General features: G+C 42.9%; 2 pseudogenes; one reads left to right on the forward strand and one right to left on the reverse strand.

The window, feature by feature from the left end:
- Positions 1 to 5,248: 5,248 nt before the first annotated feature.
- Positions 5,249 to 6,591, forward strand: LOC119542566 (annotated as a pseudogene).
- Positions 6,592 to 13,983: 7,392 nt separating this feature from the next.
- LOC119542567 lies at positions 13,984 to 14,485 on the reverse strand (annotated as a pseudogene).
- Positions 14,486 to 19,384: the final 4,899 nt, after the last annotated feature.

The following is a 19,384-nucleotide window of genomic DNA, read 5'->3' on the forward strand; positions in this document are numbered from 1 at the left end:
GCTTCCCCACCTCGATGGTTGCTGATATGCTTAATGACATTGGGTACTGGTGGTTTGATGGGCTGAGCCCTCAGTCACAGGACTTGCCCTTGGGAAGATGTTTACTACAAAGGAGAGGCTAGGCCTGCTTATAATTGTGCCTAAATGTCTCCTCCTGAATGCCTCTTTGTTGCTCAGATGTGGCCCTCTCTCTCTAGCTAAGCCGACTTGGCAGATGAAATCACTGCCCTCCCCCCTACGTGGGATCTGACACCCAGGGGTGTAAATACCCATGGCAACAAGGAATATGACTCCCGGGGAGGAATCTAGGCCTGGCATCGTGGGATGGAGAACATCTTCTTGACCAAAAAGGGGATGTGAAAGGAAATAAAATAAGCTTCAGTGGCAGAGAGATTCCAAAAGGAGCCGTGAGGTCACTCTGGTGGGCACTCTTATGCAGAATATAGACAACCCTTTTTTAGGTTCTAATGAATTGGAATAGCTAGCAGTAAGTACCTGAAACTATCAAACTACAACCCAGAACCCATGAATCTTGAAGATGATTGTATAAAAATGTAGCTTATGAGGGATGACAATGTGATTGGGAAAGCCATGTGGATCACACTCCCTTTTGTCCAGTGTATGGATGGATGAGTAGAAAAATGGGGGCAAAAAAAAAAAAAAAAAAAAAAAAAGCACCGAGTTTTCTTTTTTACTTTAATTGTTCTCTTTCACTTTAATTTTTATTCTTATTACTTTTGTGTGTGTGTGGTAATGAAAATGTTCAAAAATTAATTTTGGTGATGGATGCACAACTATATGGTGGTATTGTGAACAATTGATTGTAGGCTTTGTATGACTGTATGGTATATGAATATATCTCAATAAAAATAATAGAAAAAAAAAAAAAGAAAGAAACTGAGGGTGGGAGGCCGTGAACTGGCCTTGAAGGGGGGATTTCTGTTCATTTTTCAGCTCAGTGGAGAAAGCCTCAGCCATTTTCAGTTCCCAGCACCATGACCCAGACAAAGGGTGGAGACAGTACAGGCAGAGAAACTATTCAAATGCCAATGACCTCTTCCTAGGGGCAGTGGTATCTACCTTAAGAGGAAAGAGGTGGGACCAAGCTCTACTACCCACCTTCCATTCAGAACCAGACCACAGAGCCTGGGGGAAAACAGCCACAGGCCATACCTCCTTACACCAGTCTGGAGCTATAGGCTGACAAGCACCACTTTCTGGGCAGTAAAGCACAGTGACTTGAGGCTTCACAGGGGTGCATCAACTTTCTAAGACACACCCTCAGGGAAACCTGAAACTATTGCCTCCTTCTGCTACCTGAGACCATTCTGGTCTGGGAAAACCTGATTGGGGTAACCAAGGAAACTAGATGCCTGGACAACAGAAAACTACAACCTACACTAAGGAAAATGAAGTTATGTTATGACCCAGTCAAAGGAACAAACTTACACATCAACTGAGATACAGGAATTTAAACAACTAATACTAAATCAATTCAAAACGTTTAGGGAAGTTATGGCAAAAGGCAAAAGAGATGAAGCATATAATGAAAACACTGGGCGTACATAAGGTAGAAATTGAAAGTTCGAAAAAACTACTGGCAGAATCTATGGATACGAAAGGCACAAGTGTTCTAGTTTGCTAATGCTGCTGAAATGCAAAACACCAGAGATGGATTGTCTTTTATAAAAGGGGGTTTATTTGGTTACACAGTTACAGTCTTAAGGCCATAAAGTGTCCAAGGTAACATATCAGCAATTGGGTACCTTCACTGGAGGATGGCCAATGGTGTCCAGTAAACCTCTGTTAGCTGGGAAGGCACATGGCTGGCGTCTTCTCCAAAGTTCTGGTTTCAAAATGGCTTTCTCCCAGGACATTCCTCTCTAGGCTGCAGTTTCTCAAAAATATCATTCTTTGTTGCTCTTGGCATGTTTGTCCTCTCTTAGCTTCTCCGGAGCTTTCAATGGCCATCTTCAAACTGTCTCTCATCTGCAGCTACTCTCTCAGCTTCTGTGCATTCTTCAAAGTGTCCCTCTTGGCTGTAGCAAGCTTGCTCCTTCTGTCTGAGCTTATATAGTGCTCCAGTAAACTCATTAAGGCCCATGCTGAATGGGTGGGGCCATACCTCCACGGAAACTATCCAGTCAGAGTCATCACCCATAGTTGGGTGGGGCACATCTCCATGGAAACACTCAAAGAATTACAATCTAATCAACACTGATACATCTTCCCACCCAAGATTGCATCAAAGATAATGGTGTTTTGGGGGACATAATACATTCAAACCAGCACAAGACATGAAAGACACAATGGAGACATATAACAGCAGATCTCAAGAGGCAGAGGAAAACACTCATGAACTGGAGAACAAAGCATCTGAAAGCCTATACACAAAAGAACAGATAGAGAAAAGAATGGAAAAATACAAGCAATGTCTCCGGGAACTTAAAGACAAAACGAAAAGCAAGAATTTACGTGTCATTGGTGTCCCAGAAGGAGAAGATAAGGGAAAAGAGGCAGAAGCAATAATAGAGGAAATAATCAATGAAAATTTTCCATCTCTTATGAAAGACATAAAACTATGGATCCAAGAAGCTCAGTGTACCCCAAACAGAACAGATCTGAATAGGCCTATGCCAAGACACTTAATAGCCAGATTATCAAATGTCAAAGATAAAGAGAGAATCCCGAAAGCAGCAAGAGAAAAGTGATCCATCACATACAAAGGAAGCTTGATAAGACTATGTGCAGATGTCTCAATAGAAACCATGGAGGCAAGAAGGAAGTGGTGTGATATATTTAAGATATCAAAAGAGAAAAACCACCAACCAAGAATCCTATATCTGGCAAAACTGTCCTTCAAATATGAGGGAGAACTTAAAATATTCTCTGACAAACAGACAATGACAGAGTTTGTGAACAAGATACCTGCTCTATAGGAAACGCTAAAGGGAGCACTGCAGACAGAATGGAAAAGAAAGGAGTGAGAGGTTTGGAACACAATTTTGGGAGATAGTAGCACAGCAACATAAGTATACTGAACAAAGTTGACTGTGAGTATGGTTGAAAGAGGAAGGTTAGGAGCATGTGGGACAACAGAAGAAAAGAGGAAAGATAAAGACTGGGACTGTATAACTCAGTGAAACCTAGGGTTCTCAACAATTGTGATAAAATGTACAAATATGTTTTTTACATGAAGTAGAACAAATGAATGTCAACATTGCAAGGTTTTAAAAATAGGGTGGGATGGGGGAAAATACAATCAATGCAAACTAGAGACTATAATTAACAGAAACATTGTATTATGCTTCCTTTAATATAACGAAGGCAATATACCAAAGCTAAAGACATATGGACGGATGGGTAGTGTATGGGACTCCCGGCATTGGTGATGTTGTCTGACTCTTTTTTTCTATTTTAGTTTAATGCTATCTTTCCTTTTGTTGCTTCCTAGCTGTCATGTTTTGTTTAGTTTTTTCTCTCTTTCTTTTTTCTTTTTCTTTTGTCTCTCTACCTTCTTTGACTCTTCTTCCTTCTTTGTGGAAGAAATGGAGATGTCCTTATATAGATAGAGGTGACGGTGGTGAATACATAAATACTTGACTATACAGGGGATCACTGATTGTTTACTTAGGACTAAATTTATGGTGTGTGAACAAAACCGTCCTAAAAAAAAAACTGGGGTGATGAAGAAATCTTGAGGGCACTATATTGAGTGAAATAAGACAGACACATAAGGACAAATATTGCAGGGCCTCACTGATATGAACTAATTATAATATGTAAACTTATAGACATGAAATATAAGTTACCAGGATATAGAACGAAGCTAAAGAATGGGGAGCGGTTGCTCATTATAGGCAGAATGCTCAAATAGGGTGAACTTAAATGTTTGGAAATGGCCTGAGGTGACGGTAGCACGTTGTGAGAATAGCTAATAATGATGAATGGTGTGTGAAGGTGGTGGAAAGGGTAAGCTCTGAGTCACATATGTCACCAGAAGGAAAGTTGGAGGTTAGAAGATGGGAATGTATAAAACAGTGAATCTTGTGGTGGACAATGTCTGTGATTAACTATACAAGTATTAGAAATCTCTCTCACGAACTAGAACAAATGTATGACACTATAACTAAAAGTTAATAATAGAGGGGCATATAGGAAAAAATATATACCTATTGCAAACTATTTACTACAGTTTGTAGTATTTTAACATTCTTCCATGAAGAGTAACAAATGTACTATACCAAAACTATGAATCAATAATGGGGTAGGGGGATGGTTAGGGGTATGGGAGGATCTGAGTTTCCTTTTTTTGTCTTTATCTCTTTTCTGGAGTAATGAAAATGTTCTAAAAATTGAAAACAAATTAGTTGTGGTGATGGATGCACAGCTGTATGATGGTACCATGGGCAACTGATTGTACACCTTGGATCTTTGGATAATTGTATGGTTTGTGAACAATCTCAATAAAAAAAAAAGTCAAAACAAAACAAAAAGACAGGGAAAGTGAATAGCCCTAAACAGGTGCTGGTCTCAACTCTCTGGAAGGTTCTAGAACCTTGGTACACTGAGGCCCAATCTAGTTCTCTTTGCAGTCTTCCTTGTTGCTCTCTCTTTCTCCTGGAGAGACAATGTCCACACGTGCATGAAGTGGAGGGACCTGGCAAGGCTTGAGTGGGATAAGGGCTTCCCTCTCTGTTCTTCCAACATGCTGGGTTTTTTGTTTATTTTGCTTTTGTTTGGGCCCAGCATTCTGGAGGCCCAGGGCGTGGGCATGGGCCTCTCCTGAGACCACCTCCTCCCAGGTCCCATGTCCCCTGGGTGTGCCTGTGGCGGCCACCCCCCCTCTAAAAGGTGTGGATCTCCACCTTGGCTCCTTCCTGCTTCCCTCTCTTCAGCCTTGGAAAGGTGCTGCTTTCTACGTTTGTTACTTCTCTACCCTGTTTTTGCAGTTCACCAGCTTTTACTAATTAACAATTCTTTATGTTAAAATTTTCCTAATAAAATTCCTGACTAATTTCTATCTCCTGACTGGATCCTGACTCATACATGGGGCTTTCAATAGGGAAAACATCTTTTGACAAAGAAGATTGCAGATCATCATGGTTTTCAGCATCATCGATACCACCATTTCCAAGATTGGAACAGGGCCTGGCCTATAGTAGAGGCATAATAAATCAGTGTGAGTTGGAATGGCTTTGCAGAGGTAACCCTGTGAAGATTTATCATTTTTTCCTGCACTCCACCTGCAATGAAGGTCACTACCTCTGGTGGTGCCTTGGGTTGGGTGGTGGAGCCAATCTCTTAGTTTTGATTCAGGTGTCTACATAAGAGATAATAGATTAGTAGACAATTTTTCATTTTTTTCCTTATTAAAAATATATTAGATTGGGTGTTTTGTCAGGGTTGGTGGGTGGCGGTTGTTGGAGGTGAAATCTGCTGGGCCATGTCGGCCTTTGAGAAGCCTCAGATCATCTCCCATATCCAGAAGAGCCTCAACTACATGGTGTTTGACTGTAAGTGGGTGCCCTGCAGTGCCAGATTTGTGACCTTGGGCAACTTCCCACAGGGCACTGGTGTCATTCAACTGTACGAGATCCAGCATGGAGACCTGAAACTGCTTCGGGAGATTGAAAAGGCCAAATCCATTAAATGTGGAACATTTGGTGCAGCATCTTTACAACAGAGATATTTAGCTACTGGAGATTTTGATGGAAACCTTCGTATATGGAATCTGGAAGCTCTGAGGATGCCAGTATATTCTGTAAAGGGCCATAAAGAAATTATAAATTCTATAGATGGTGTAGGTGGACTAGGAATCGGGAAGGAGCACCTGAAATTGTGACTGGCAGCAGAGATGGAATCGTGAAGGTGTGGGACCCAAAGCAAAAAGATGATCCTGTTGCTAATAAGGAACCTGTACAAGGAGAAAACAAGAGAGACTGTTGGACTGTTGTATTTGGCAATGCTTATAATCAAGAGGAACGTGTTGTTTGTGCTGGCTATGACAATGAGGATATTAAACTGTTTGCTCTCAGAAATATGTCATTGCAGTGGGAGACAAACATAAAAAATGGGATATGTAGCGTGGAGTTTGACAGAAAAGATGTAAGTATGAATAAGTTAGTAGCCACATCTTTGGAAGGAAAGTTCCATGTTTTTGACATGAGAACACAGCATCCAACCAAAGGTTTTGCCTCTGTTTCGGAAAAGGCTCAGAAGTCTACCGTGTGGCAGGTCTGACACCTGCCACATTACAGAGAGCTCTTTCTGACTGCTGGAGGTGCTGGTGGCCTTCACCTCTGGAAATACGAATACCCTATTCAGCGGTCAAAAAAAGATTCCAAGGGAATGGAGATGAGAGTTGTGGGTTCCGTGAGCCTTCCGCAGAATGTGACGTTGTCTACCCAGCCCATTTCAAGTGTGGACTGGAGTCCGGATAAAAGGGGTCTCTGCGTTGGCAGTTCATTTGACCAAATGATTACTGATGGCCCTCTTTCTCTGAGCCTCTCAAGCTTTATCACACTCTACTGGGAGACACTATCAACTTTTAGCAGTATGCTGAGAAGTGCTGAGGCTCTCCAACACTAGACCGTGCTCATCAAAACGATGCAAAGACCAAACTGGCACCTCATCAAATAAGGGATGAGCCCCTCAGGTACCAGAATGCCTAAGTTTGCCAACTGGTACACCCTCTTCTTTGTGTCAGATTATCTAAGATGCTGTATAGTTATTTAGAAGGCTTCCTATGAGTGTGGAATTAGAGACAGATATTGACAATATTTAGAAATAATTCATCCATCTAGGCCTAAGTGAAGTCTAAAAAAGGCATTTCAGAGCAGAGAGGCTCTTGGATAATGTGCACAGTTATACTGCAAATTTGTTTCCATCTGTGGCAGACTGAATTATGTACCTCAGAAAAATATGTTCTTAATCTTAATCCATTCCTGTGGGTGTGAACACATTGTAAATAGGACCCTTTGATGAGGTATTTTTAGTTAAGGTGTGGCCAACTGAATCAAAATGGGCCTTAATCCTGTTACTTGAGGGCCTTATAGAGAAGGCCACAGAGAGAAAGCCAGGGGGAGAAGCTAGAAGCTGGAAGTCAGTGGAACCCAGAAGAAAAAGAGGACATTATCATGTGACAGAAAAGCCAAGGAACCCCAAGGATTGCTAATATCCAGCCCCAGAATGCCCTGGTCTTTGGGGAGAAAGCATCATCTTGTGACACCTCAATTTTGGACTTCTCCTAGACTTAACACCATGAGCCAATAAATTCAGGTTGTTTAAGCCAATATATATATATATATTAGATTGAAGCAACAGCTTACATCATTTGATTAATTATTGCAAGCAGAGTTGGATTTATTGTGATGCTAAAGAAACTTGAAGTCTCAAGGCCCCTTACCTGCATGACCTATTTCAAGGACCATTAGGAGGCCCCAAGCAATGGGTTACCATGGTCATATATACATTTTTTAATTTAAATTTGTAGAAGTTATATATACATATATGTTTTTAAAATTTGTAAACATTTAAGTATTTTAAATTAAGAATGCTGTCTCTTTCCACTCCAACTTCTCCTCTGTTACACTTCCCCTCTCATTGTAGGGGCCTCTGGGCATTTTTTGGGATCTACTTAAAGGGTCATTGAGTTGGGGATATATTTAGTTTGGGTGAGTGGAATATACTTACGTGGTTTTCAGTCACTTCCATGGATAGTTTCTAGTACCAGGATTCTTTTTTCAATTTCAGGGATATTCTTACCACCCTCTGTGCTGAATTACCGAAAACTGAGGCAGGAAGGTGCAGGGTCAAAGGTCATATCAAAATAGGAACATGTCCTATGGCTCCTGGGACTCAAAGTATGCAGGTAGACAGGGTTGACCTATATGGAACCACATGCTAATGGGTGAGAAATTCTTCCAATCACCAGACATATAAAATTGTCAGCAGAGGATTGGACTCTTATTGGCACCTGGTCAAATTGGAAATCATCTGCTAGGAATATACTTGAATATGCAGTACAAACAAGGATAAGTGTACTGTGGTAATTATGGGAAATTGAATTTATCAGAATTAATGTGTTTGTAGGGCATGAACCCAGCAGCACTATAGGCAGTATGGTGGAGTAATATGCTCTCAGATTGTATTATATCTGATGCATCTTATTCTTGACAAAGTCTGGTGGTTTTAGATTAAATGCAAGGCAAAATCAGATGCTCAATGAAACAGGCTGAAGATCCAGGCATTCTAGTGACAAGTCCCTTACATATATTTTCATTAGAAAGTCAACTTTTTTCATTAAAAAAAATCAATGTATTTGCAATGTATTGCAATTATGTTGCTCAATACAGTGTAGTGGTAATTTTTTAAAAAGCATTTGAATTGTTCTTTGTGGTGGTTTGAAGATGTATATACCCAGAAAAACATGTTCTTAAATTTAACCCATTCCTGCGGGTGTGAACCCATTATAAGTAGGAAATTTGATGATGTTACTTCAGTTAGGGTGTGACCCACTTTAATCAGGACGGGTCTTAATCCTATTACTGGAGTCCTTTATAAAGGTTGTGAAATTCAGACAGCAAAGCCACAGGAAGTAAGAAGTTGAATATCAGTGGAACCTGGAAGAGAAGGGACAGGCCAGGAGATGCCACCATGTGCCACGTGACAAGCTAAGGACCAAAGATCGCCAGCAGCCAGCCCCAGAATGCTACAGCCTTTGGGAAGAAAGCATTGCCTTGATGACGCCTTGATTTGGACTCTTTCCCAGCCTCAACCCATGAGCAAATAAAATCCTACTGTTTAACCTAACCCATATCATGATATTTATTTGAGCAGCCAAGGAAACCAAAACTCTCCTGTGTCCTAATTTCAAATTAATTGTGTACAATCTTTTTGGAATTACTAATCATGTTGGGAAGGGAGTATCCTAGTAAAGTCAGAAACATAAACCAACAGAAAATGTTTGTGCTTTTGTCAGCTTTTTAAATTTGAAATTTGTTGTGACTTTTCCCTCTTATTCTAAATAAATTTGCCTGTTCAAATCTAATTTCAAATTTATAATTTTGTATTATTTTCCATAGTTCCCTTTCCATTTTAAGGAGACCTCTATGCTTTGTTTCCCGGTTGCCAGGCCTTGAGTTCTCTCTCTTGGCTGGCGGTTGGTGGGAAGGCTTTAGTCTGGGGTAGTGTGAGATCCAGGAGTGTCCCACAGTAGCCAGTGTGTAAGGCCAGTACATTTTGTACCTTCCCTGTACTCATTTTCCTTATCTGTAAAATGAGGAAGTTGGACCCGATTAGTGCTCCCCAAACTTTACTGTGCCTTAAAGTCATCTGGAAGGTTTGGTAATCCCAGATTGTCTGATTCAACAGGTCTAGGTGGGGTCTGAGAATTTGCATTTCTGAGCGCCCAGGAGATGCTGATACTGCCAGTCAGAAATCATACTTTGAGAACTCCTGAACTAGACGATTTCTAAGACTAAAATGAGGGACTAGGCCTAAAATTCTATGGTGCCGGGGGCATTTCTACCTAGAAGAAAGAGGTGAAGGTCCAGGCAGGTATTATGCTGGTAGAATTATAGATACTGTATTCAGTGAGTCCCATCTCAAATACTTCTTTCACAACAAGGATGACTATGCATGAGTACATTAAATACCTTTTAATTCAATGTACATGCTGGGACAATGCAGCATCATTTTCTAGGCTTTTGCTTGCATATACATTTGTATAATTTGTCATCTAGACATCAACTCCCACATCTCTTTGTCTAGCTCAGAGAACACCCCTGAACTACTGATCCATTTTAACAATAATATTTTAATCTGCACACCTCCCGGGACATCTCACACAAACTGAAGTCAGTCTGTTCCCCCGGAGGAAGAGGAGTCATGGCTCCTCTTGTCGCTTAAGCGGGAAGCTCAGGAGTCACTCACTTTCTGCTTGCCTCTCCCTCTCCATCCTTGTCCTCCCTCTCCGCATCTGCAGGGTCGATGTGCTGCCACACTGACCTCCATCCCCCCTCTCCCGTGATTCCCTCCACTCGGTCCTCAGAGGGTGCCTGAATTCCAGCAGCAGCCCCCTCACACACTCCCTCCCTCTCCACTGAGAGCAGGACCGTGGTTCACTCGACATTCAGCGTGTGCCTGCTGGTTTCCTGGCACCGCAGAGGTGGCTAGGAAGGATGAAGGCCATGGCTCCTGTCTCCACGGCGCTCACGGTCCGGCTGGGAGAAGATCAGCGGTAAACAAGGGGAGGAACACTCAGCTACACATTTACAAGTTGCAGTCCACGACCCACGGCCCGGGAACAGCCTCCTAATCCTCTTCCTGTCTCCAGCCTGGCTCCCACCCAGGGAATTCTGCCCGCGAGCCCAGCGTGCGATTTCTCAAAAACGAACGTGCCCGTGTCCCTTCCCCACACTTCCCCCCTTAGGCTTCGGGAGAACATTCCCGGCTCCACGGTGTGGCCGAGAAGCTTCCTGATGGCTCCGACTACCAGCGGTCCGGCCTGGCTTTCCGTGTACCCGGCTCGCTAGCGCCGCTGACCAGCCGGACCATTCGCACCCCCGGGCTCTGCTGCAGGCCCTGCCTCCTCCTCCAGCCCCTTCTGGCTCTGGGCCTGAATAACTGCTCCCCAGAGTTCCTGCCTCCCGAACCCGACCCGCAGGCTGAATTCGGCTGCTCCTTCTGGGAGCCTCCGCACTCCGGGCTTCTGGCGGTCAAAGTGCTCCTCTCTTTGTATATGGCGCGTTGTTTGTCCGTCTTCCCGTTGTATGCTGCGCTCAGTGGGGGGAGGGGGTTGTGCCTTTGATCTCTATGTCCCACGGAGATATCACATTAATAATAATAGAAATAACTCACATTTATTGAGCGCTTACTATGTGCCAGCTCATTTGCTCATTTATTCAATTGGTTCAAGAGTCCTAAGGGTAGGTACTATTATTATTATCCCCACTTTACAGTTGTTCAAAATACTTACTAGTCGCAGCCAGTAAATGGTAGAGCCAGGTTTAGTACCCAACAGTCTGTTAAAACTCTGTGCTCTGTACTGGAGTTGGTTTCGTTTCTTCATTTAGAAAGAACCCCCACCCCGCCAAATAAATAAAACAAAAAGACCCAGTACCTTTTTCTGTTTACTTCATTGAGGGCTAGCTTATGTACTTTAAGGTTCACACGGCTGAAGTACACAGCTGACTGAATTTCTACATATGATACGCCCATGTGTCATGATCACTACCGGAACACAATATGCAACATTTCCAGTACCCAGGGGCTCTCTTTTGCCCCTCAGTCAGTACCACCCTAAGAATCCACTGTTCTGACTATAGCCATAGACTACTTTTACCCATTTTTAAATGTCAAAAATGGACTCATACTATGTAAGACTGCTTTTAAAATTACAGCTTTATTTTAATAACAGCTTTATTGAGATATAATTCACATATAAAATCCACCCTTGTAAAGTGTTCAATTCAATGACTTTTAGTATATTCATAGTTATGCAACTATCACTGCTGTTTAATTTCAGAATATCTTCATCACCCCCAAAAAGAAGCCCTGTACCCATCAGCAGTCACTTCCCACATCCCTTTTCCCTATAGACAAGCAATAATCTACTTTCTGTCTCTGTAAATTTGCCTATTCTGGTCTTTTTATGTGAATGGGATTGTAAAGATATGGCCTTTTGTGACTTGCTTCCTTCATTTTGCTCAGTGTTTTCAAGGTTCACCCATGTTCCTTGTATCAGCACCTCATTTCTCTTTATGGCTGCATACTATTTTACTGCATAGATCTACCACATTTTGTTATCCATTTGTTAGTTGATGAACACTTAGGTTTTCCCACATGTTGTCTTTAATGGATAATGCTGCTTTGAACATTTATGTACTAGTTTTTCTGTACACATGTCTTCAATTCTCTTAGGTCCCACGGTAACTGCTTTCCAAAGTGCTGTACCATTTTACATTCCTACCAACAGTGTACGAAGGCTCCACATTTTCACCAGCCCTTGTTATTTATAGCTATCCTAGCAGGTGTGCAGTGGTATGAGATACTGTATTCTTAACCCCTGTTCTATACTACATCAATGTTTGATGAACAAATGAACACCTGAATGGATAAATGAAAACAAAGCCCATCACATTTCACAACTGGAGGGAATCTTAGAGATCATTTGCCCTAATTCTCCACCCCTCCTTTTAATGGTTAAGAAAACCAAGGCCCACAAAAATTAAATAACTTTCCCAAAGTCACAAGCCTAGTTAGTGGCAGGGCTGGAAATGATCACTTCCTTTGTCCGGAACTTGGAAAAGCCAACCTTGGGTCCTCAAAGAGAGTGATGGATGGGACCTTACATTATTTTTAAGAGATAAAAGTCTAATGGAAAATTTTACATTTTTTCAAGATGACATATTCAAAAAAACATGTCATTACATTACCCTTCATGATGGGGGAAAGGACAATTTCAAGAGATCTTGGGAGAACTATTATAGGCATTTTGGAAAAGGTGGAACTCTTTTTTGTTTTTCCAGTTTAATTGGCTTTACTTTTTATTATATATATATAAAATACATGCTAATTGTAAGTCCACTTAACAATATGTAAACATAGAAAAAAAGAAAATAAAGGCCACCAGAAAGGGTGACATTTAACGCCTAAGTTTCCAGCACTGCCCAGTGTTTATCCGAGGACTTTAGAGTCAAAGAGATCATGGTTGGGTCCAACCTCTGCCCCATCTAGTCATGTGACCGGGTATAAATTCACTTATCTGAGCCTCAGTTTCCTGAGCTGCTGATGGAGAGTAATTTTAGTACTTACATCACAGGATGATGCCGAGATTACATGACACAGTTCCTAGCACTGCTTAGAAGACATGGTTGCTCTTTTTATTTTCCAGCTCTCCTTTCAGCTGCTCTTCTCCCCTAGGTTAGACCATGGGGACCTTCCACAGCCATTACCTTGATCAGCTCAAGGAGGGGCATGGCAAAGTGGAAAGAATCCTGGCCTTGTAATTTGATTTCCAGGGTTTGAATCCCAGCTCACAACTTATTAGCAGTGTGATCTTGGGCAAGTTACATAAATTCTTTGAATCTTGTTTTCCTCATCTATGAGATAGTAAACACTAACTTTGAGGATTGCTGTGAACATTTGAGAAAATGTATTTATAATTTGAATAAATCCCAAGGCCTCATGTGGTCCACTCTTGGCATGATGTTGTGTTAAGGGAAACAATAACCTCTTATATATCCTTGATCCCTTGAATAAATATTAAAGGCAATTGAATTCATAACCCTCGGCAGCACTTCTGAAGACCCTTTGACTCTCTTTATCAGTTCTCACACCCAAGAATTTCTCTGCAACTTTCAACTCCTTCAGCCCTCTTCTCTACTCAAAACTTTCCCAAAGTCTGGACATGTGTGGTTCTTTCATTTTTGTTCCCCTTTCTCCTCTCTTGTTCTGTGTGTCTCTACCCATTTTTCAGATCTGGCATTACAAAGAAAACTAGATTGAAATTGGGAAAAGTTAGAACTCTCTTTGGAAAGCTGGGGATAGAGAGGAGTTGAACAGGAAATGACAAAATTCTCTTAATGAGCAGGGGGAGTAGGGAAGGTGGAACCATCTCCATCTTGATAAATCTTGCCCCATCACGTATGAAAAATGCTTGGCACATAATAAGTCTTCAATAAGTAAATGGAGCTGTTTCAGTTCATAGTAATTTGGGAGCTGGGCAATGCATTTTTTGGGGGAAGAAAATCACTTTATTCTAATTAGTTCACAGATAACATCACAGCAGCTGGTTTAAGGAGGCCCTTTCACAAACATTTGTCCAGTCCCAAACTCTACACCATCCCAGTGGACTTCTGTACAGTAAGAACGCTCTCTTCCATGGTGATTCTGAAACAAGGAAACTATTAATGATAGAGGAGAGGTTTAACTGGTTGTTTTACACTTTATACTTTCACTATCAATTTTACTTTTACGCTAAATTAACTTGGTCATGAGAGCAGATTTTTCACTTCTTCGTTTTTGACTTCTTGATGAGGCTAATTCTCTTGCAAGTCTGCATGGCTTCAGCACCTGGCCGGAACCCTCACACAGCTTAAGGTCACCCTGGGTCTGGGCACACCCCCAGAACTGTTTCATCTCAGGGCAGCAAGGGTCCAACTGCTGCTGCTGTTGGTGTGCTGGCCGGGCTCCCCCGGGCTCCCCCAGACGTCAGTCTGGAGGGCTCAGCATTACTCCCTCCACTGAAGCCCCCCATGATGGCAGGACCCAACGTGTGCCCACCAGCAGGGTCCACAGCCCAACCAGCTTCAGGGGTTGTCCCCTGGGCCATGAGACCTGGCCATGGGGAGGCAGCAGCAGGTGCGCCAAATGCAGATGGCAGGGCTGGCCGGGAGGGGCGGGGGGTAGCTGTCACCCGAGGAGCCAGACTGGCCGGAAGGGCCAGGAATGAGGTTTGACCCCCGCCTCCATGCAGCATGACAGCTACACAGCAGCTCAGCTTCCAGAAGGGTGAAAGTCTGAGTGGCCACGCATTTTGGGGACTCCCTCCTGCTGGTCAAGGACTCAGAGAGAAGGAGGGAGGGTGGGGTGAGGTGGACGGTTTCTTCCTCTTGACTCTGGGACTGGGTCCACAGTGGGAGGGGCCAAACCCCACAGTGACAGAAGGTGTGAGCGCCCTTCCCCTCCTCGGGCTGTATTTGATCAAGGGATTGATTCCACAAGCTGCTCTTCATTATGAACTGGGCACTGAACTGCATCTGCCCGGAGGAAATGAGACGAAAGATGGATCTCCTTATCTTGGGTTCCCAGCCAAACAGGGGAGAAAGACACGGAACAGCATGGTGACACCATCATTCCATGCAGCGTGACATGTACAGCGGTGAAGGGGTACATGCAGGCAGGTCTGCCTAGGTCCTGCTCAGCATCCATTCCTCCTTTGCTTAGGAACAAGCCCCCTATTTTTCCTTAGGGGATCATCCTTTCCCCACTCAGTCCATTTGGCTTCATGAGGATGTCTGGGATGAGAACAGGACCCTGATGTGCCCAGTGAGAGGTGCCATCCTCCTGGTCCACCTCGTTCAAGATGAACACATGTCCCCATCTGGTCCAGTAACTACTACTGGTACTTTCCAGAAAAGAGTGCCCTTTGTCCAAGCTGTCAGGATATAAGGCCAGAGCTGCTAGGGGCTACTGCATGTGGAGAGACCACTAAGAATAAATCCAGCATAGGAGAACGCAGAACCAAGAGATGGTGAGAGACAGCTTCCTGATGATATCATTTGAGCACCTGGATCCAGCTGTGCCTGAAGCACCCGAAGCCACGTTCTTCACCACGAAGCATCTGCACTCCACCACACCACTTTTTGTACAAGGTGATGTGGGGCCATGTAAAGAATGGGAATAGCAGCATATGATTGAAAAAAATTGGAAACACCTAAAAAGTCTGGCAACTGGATCAATAAATATACTGTCACTTGTTCATACAATGGCCCTCAATACAGTAATAAAAATGAATAAATCAGAACGACAAGTATCAATGTCGATGAATCTCACAAATAAAATGCTGAGTGAAAAAAACAAGCTGCAGAAGAAAATGCAGGGCATGAAAACTTATATATAAAATTAAGAAATCATGCAAAAATAATACGAGATATATTATAGCAAAAATATCAAGAAATGACTGGGAGACTGAAGAACCAAATTCAGGATGGAGGTTCTATCAGAGGGGGAGGGAGGAGCATACAGGAGGCCCTACATATATTGGTTAAGTTTGATTTCTTAGGCTGAGTGGCTGCTACATGGGTGTTCATTATATTCTTAATAACCATCCCCCTTTCAACATTTTATTATGAAAATTCAAACAAACAGAAAAGTTAAAGACTTGCCCACCGAACACCCACATAGCCACCATATACCCACCACTTAGAAATGACAAGGAAACTTTTTGCTATATTTACTTATCACATATATCCATGTCTCCATATTCTTGATACCTTTTTGTATGTCTGAAATAAACTGTAATCAAAAAAGGAAAAGGGGGAGAAATGCATAGGGAAAGGCTTATGTGCTGGTTTGAATGTATTATGTCCCCAAGAAAATGCCATATTCTTTGATGTAATCTTGTGGAGCAGACGTTTTGGTGCTGATTAGATCTGCATGGAAATTTGCCCCATCCAACTGTAGGTGATAACTCTGATGAGATATTTTCATGGAGGCATGGTCCCACCCAGTCAGGGTGGGCCTTGATCAGTGGAGCCATATAAATTAGCTGATGGGCAGAGGGAATGCAGTGCAGCTGTGAGTGACATTTTGAAGAGGAGCCGCAGCCAAGAGGACACTTTGAAGAAGGCACAGGAGCCGCAGATGAGAGACAGTTTGAAAACGGCCATTGAAAGCAGACTCTTGCTCCGGGGAAGCTGAGAGAGGACAAATATCCCAAGTGCAACTAAGAGTGACATTTTTGAGGAACTGCAGCCTAGAGAGGAACATCCTGGGAGAAAGCCATTTTAAAACCAGAACTTTGGAGCAGATGCCAGCCACGTGCCTTCCCAGCTAACAGAGGTTTTCCAGACACCATTGGCCATCCTCCAGTGAAGGTACCTGATTGCTGATGTGCTACCTTGGGCACTTTATGGCCTTAAGACTATAACTGTGTAACCAAATAAACCCCCTTTCATAAAAGCCAATCCATCTCTGGTGTTTTGCATTCCAGCAGCATTAGCAAACTAGAACAGCTTACAACTTTATTATTTAAAATAGTATGGAACAGAAAACAAATGATGACCTACATACATTCCATGAAGTGCTATATTTAAAAACAAGTAATTACTTTAAATAATCATGATAGCTAAAGAGTTACATGACAGGCCTTAGAAAGCAAAGGTGAAAGGGACGCTAACTCCTTTCTTTTACAGATGGGGAGACTGAGCCTCAGAGAGAGGAAGGAGCTCCTCTAAGCTTATTAACTAGTTACAGGGACAGGATCTAGTTCCTTCTCTTCTCTTGCACTAATGGAGAGCATTATTTGCTTTGGCCCCAGACCTAAGCAAGCATCTGAAATGCCGGAAGCAAACAAAGGATTGGGACAGCTGAGTTCCTGCAGGCAACCACCACATTTCTTGTTGGGAAGAGGTGTGGCACCCTGGCCTTGCTGTGCAAGCTGAGCATGTTGGTGTAGTCATGACCACCAGGGAGCAACACCTGTTGAGTAATGGGCCTGTGGGGAAACCACGGACTATCTATGGTTGAACACCTGGTGATGTTCTGTTGCAATGGGTGTTGCCAACTGGGTGCAGCTGCAGGGGTTTAGGATGCTTAGGGTCCTGTGGAGTCATTCTTAGAAATGCAAAAACCCAGGTCTTTCTCGAAACCCTGCTATAATCCCAGTTTGCTCTCTTTGGGGAGTACCCAGGTGGAGTTTATAAGGACAGGCAAGGTGAAAAGGTACCTGGCTCAGGAAGCTGATTCTAGTTTTGCTTTGCTGGGCTGTGTTGCCTTGGATAATTCACTTTCTCTATGTGGACGTCCCTCTGTCTTCCCATCTGTAAACTGATTGGGGTTGATGGAATCATCTCCAGTTCTCTTCCAGAGACTTTATCATCTTATATTTTTCTTTTGGAGCTTCCTTGTTGTCAGCAGGAGGCCTGAGGGAAAAAGGACTACAGTGTTGATGAATCACTGGGGGTGGGGATGGCTTTTGTCTAAACCTAGCCTGTATTCCTAGCTCCAAACTGCATCTGGCAAACAGTGGATGTTCAATAAAAATTTTTCTCTGATTGGAGTGGGATGGAGATAGTTGGTGGGGCTGGGCTGACATCTTGTATAACCTCATCTGAAGTCTGCTTACTTTCAGAAGGTGCCTGGATGCACCAGTAAAACATCTAAAACAGCTCAAGCCCTCTGACTTTCAGCTGGGCGGAAGGCAGCAGAAACCCAGAGAAACCAACTGAAATGAGAAGTTAGCGCCCTCTAGTGTCTGAGTCAGGAACTATTTCTTCATTTTTAGCTTTGGTATTTCAGAAAGTAGGGGATAAATCCGTTGTAACCATTACACTATACCAGGAAAACCCACTATTTAAAAGACCTACAAGTGAATTCTTCTGTTAAATGAACACTTTTGTAATATGTATAATTTACCCCTAAGTACTTCCTCTTGACATTTTAGATAATGATTTTTTTTGTTGTTAATATGAATCTTGTGTTAATAGGTCCTAAGGGCCCGTGTCCATCCCATATTGAGCTAGTACAGAAGAGCAGGCACTGACTCTTAAAGCAGCTCAGTCCCGTGTTGGATGCTTAGTCGTTAACATAAGTTATAGCCTCCCATAATTGTGAATCTGTGTTTTATGTCATGCCTTGCGTCAAGCACATTTATCATCTCACTCAATCCTGGCGATTATCCTAGGGAGTAATAATGGTCGTCACTGATTTACTGATCAGGTTGCTGCAGCGGGGAAATGTTTATTAGTTTGCCCTAAGGTCACACAGTAAGTGGTAGAACCAGGATTCAGCTGCAGATCTGTCTGTCTCTAACTCTTGTTCTCTGTCCACTAAACCACAGTTCTTTTCCATAGCAATAAAAGCTGCTTCCCAAACTGTCCAAGGATACAACTCTATATACTTGTACTGTGTGCATACTACTGGTGATTAAGAAATTGGGCTCTGGAGCCAGACTGAGTTTAAATCTTGGCCATACCATTCTCTATCTGTCTGACATTGGGAAAGTCACTGAAGTGCTTTGTGCCTCAGTTTCCCCATTTATAAATGGGGGTGATCGAAATGATGGTACCTATTCTATAGGGCTGTCGTGAGGCTTAAAATAGTTTTTTGTGTCTAAGGTACTTAGAACAGTGCCTGGCACATAGTAAGTGCTCCATAAATATTATTTTAGGATTGACTATTAGGCATTAAGTTGAAAACTCGAGGCTTGCGAAACAAATCCACCTATGGTTGGCCAGCAAAATGCATGTTTAGAATTCTGAGTCTGAGTGTCTGCAGCTGGGCCTGTGTCTTCCAGGACCCCACTGTCCCCACCAAGCACACACGTCTGCCTCTCCATCCATTTAGGTTTCCTGTCTGGCTCCTGAAGGCATTTGGGATTCCATCCTAGCAGTGGATGAAATGGAAACTATGGGCTTGTTGTAAATCTCTTTTCAGGCCTTTGACTTCCCTGCTTTGTTCCTCAGAAAATCTTTGAGGTTCCTCTTTGGGTGATATGGTTTCTCTTACCAAGGACAGGGGATGGTCAAGCCAAGCAGGAACGCCCAGGGCAGCCCCTCTCCAAGCCCAGCTGCAGCACCACATTCTACCTTACCTCCTTCTGCAAATGTCTGCTTTCCTCTCGTCGTTCACAGAGAGGAACTGGGGCTCCCTGAGA

Source organism: Choloepus didactylus, chromosome 8 (assembly GCF_015220235.1).
Source record: "Choloepus didactylus isolate mChoDid1 chromosome 8, mChoDid1.pri, whole genome shotgun sequence".
Classification (NCBI taxonomy): Eukaryota; Metazoa; Chordata; class Mammalia; order Pilosa; family Megalonychidae; genus Choloepus; species Choloepus didactylus.